The sequence below is a fragment of the Rattus norvegicus genome, chromosome 4 (genome assembly GCF_036323735.1).
Source record: "Rattus norvegicus strain BN/NHsdMcwi chromosome 4, GRCr8, whole genome shotgun sequence".
NCBI lineage: Eukaryota > Metazoa > Chordata > Mammalia > Rodentia > Muridae > Rattus > Rattus norvegicus.
Window position 1 is genome coordinate 171,645,088 of NC_086022.1, and position 2,279 is coordinate 171,647,366.

Consider the following 2,279-nt stretch of genomic DNA (forward strand, 5'->3'; position numbering starts at 1 on the left):
TACCGTAGCAGGACATCCACTGCTACCTGTGGCCCTAGAGTGCTGGAGAGCACAGAACCAGGGGCAGACATCACCTTCAGCCAGGCACCACGGAGTGAAGATACCTCAGTCCTTCCGAACAGAGCCATCAGCTGGGGCTGTCAAAACACAGGAGCTGTGAGCCGTTTACATTCAAACTCTAAGGGCCCCTTGGAGAATGTAGGAATGGGGAATTTGGAAGGATGGGAAAGAGCTTTGGACTTCTAGTTTCTTACTTAACACGCCAGACATCCCCCTCCCCTAACGTTTTCCTTCACTGTAAGAGATCTGTTCTACTTCAACCAGGCAGTACAAGACAGATCGTTGTTAGATATTTTAAAGCTCTATTGTGTGTGAGAGCTGGTCTCATCTTCTCTGCATTGTGCTGTATCAAGGGAAAAGCTACCAGGAAAAAAAAAAGAGTCCTGAATATCCGATAGGAGTAATCGCTGGCTCGGGCAATGTTTTTCCGCCGAATCTGAAAGAGAGAGAAAAGAATACATCTCTATCGGTGACAATGCGAAGAGAACAAATTCACAGAGCCCAGGTCCTTTGTCAGAGACGCATAAGCAGCAGCCTGAACAAGTGGTCCGTGATCGCTTTTGACACAGCAGAAGCTTTTCTGAAGCCCGGAACTGAGCACAAAATTACACTGGGGTGGGGTTTGTGCAAAGGCTCTTAGCTGGCTTGATGTTCTTAACAAGACAGAACATAACCAGATTCAACAGTGCTCACAAAAGCCAGTTAGTGAAAGAGCAATTTAGAGCAAGCCCTGGCCGCGCCCCTGCAGGAAGATTAAATGCAGGACTCAGCTCTCCCTGCTCTGCAGCCTGCCTCACCCAGGCAGTGGGCTTCAGAAAGAATTTTTCCTGCAAAACTTTTCCTGTTCAAGGGGATTCTGCCGTGGTTTTCCACCCCAAGCCATTTTCCATTTTATCCTCTTGACAGATGTGCCATAGCGGCAAGGCAGGCATTGTTAACTGTATTTGTCCAAGAAAAGGAAAACAAAACCTATCTAGGCTGTTTCCTCTTGAGTTCACAGTAGGATGCAATGGGGGCTGCACCGGAAGTTGGAATGCATTTCGCTGGTGCTATACCCACTGCTTCATTATGAGAAAGCAAACAGGAGAAAGGAATACGACCTTTCATAGCCTCGCGGTGGAGGAAAGTATAGTAAGTGGAATGTAAAATGTCCCTGAGATTTGCTGGAGAAAAAACAGTTCCACCATTTGAGCCTAGCTCTAATTAAATACTAACCAGGATGGGCTTTGGTCAGGACCGCTCCCTGGAATTCCCAGCTGAGTTTTGCAAGGGCTTATAAGGATAAACCCATAGGCCATGATGTTTTCCCATGAGGCTTTGTTACTTTCTAAGAACTACAACTCCCAGCATTCCAGGAAGTTGCTTGGTCCTTGGGTGGGTGGGGCTTATAGGTTAACTTGGGGTCTTACACAGGCTCAGATGCTTGAAACCCGTGTACTTACAACTGGTGGTGCTGGATCAGCTGACTTTTAAAGTCTGTAGACAGAAGGCTCTGAAGTCACTACAGACTGGAGAAACAAATTGGAAAAGAAAGGACATGACTGCTCCTAGGTATCATGAAGGAGGAAGTTTATTATAGATATGTGGGGCGAGCATAGGCAGAGTCAGAGCCGCCTGTAAGAGTCCACAGTAGACATGATCAGACTGAGTTGGGGCATGCCGGGAGAGGGTAGAGAGGGGAACCAGGTGTAGCAGCCAGGAACCAAAGGTACAAAAGGCGCAGGTAGTCAGAATGAATAGATTATATAGGGAAAAGCCTATGGGGGAAGGGCAGCCCAGCCCCTGGGCTGGAGAGTTTAGGGTAGAGGTCCAGCCATACCCTATAACAGGTAGGGACTGGGGGATGCTGGGAGAAGCTGGAGGCCAGAACCACCTTGTCCTGGGTTTGAAACGTAACACAGACTGTACTCTTTATGATGACCTTGGGAATCATAACGACATTTGCCTACAGTTCTGAACCGGAGAAGAATGCCTGCAGAAATTCTGTTTGCACCACAGTGATCAAAACCACCTCATACTTGACTTCTTAGCACCCAATGGATCTCAGCACACAGAAGCAGGGAGATGGGAGTTCAAGGTCATCCTGGGCTACAGTAGCTAGTGAGGTGGAGGTAACCTGCACTAGATGAGACCCTGTCTGCAAAACAAACAAACAAACAAATCCAAATGAACACAGACATAAATCTGAAATCCAAGTGCAGCTCCGTGAATCTCGCGAG

The 2,279-nt window shown here is 47.7% G+C and overlaps 1 long non-coding RNA gene across 1 annotated transcript; it reads right to left on the reverse strand.

Annotated features, from left to right (window-relative positions):
• Positions 1 to 339: 339 nt before the first annotated feature.
• LOC134486651 (uncharacterized) lies at positions 340 to 1,834 on the reverse strand. Its single transcript, XR_010065991.1, has 2 exons — positions 1,276 to 1,834; positions 340 to 496 (listed from the first exon to the last, which is right to left on the reverse strand). It is a non-coding gene; the product is annotated as an uncharacterized LOC134486651 (long non-coding RNA).
• Positions 1,835 to 2,279: the final 445 nt, after the last annotated feature.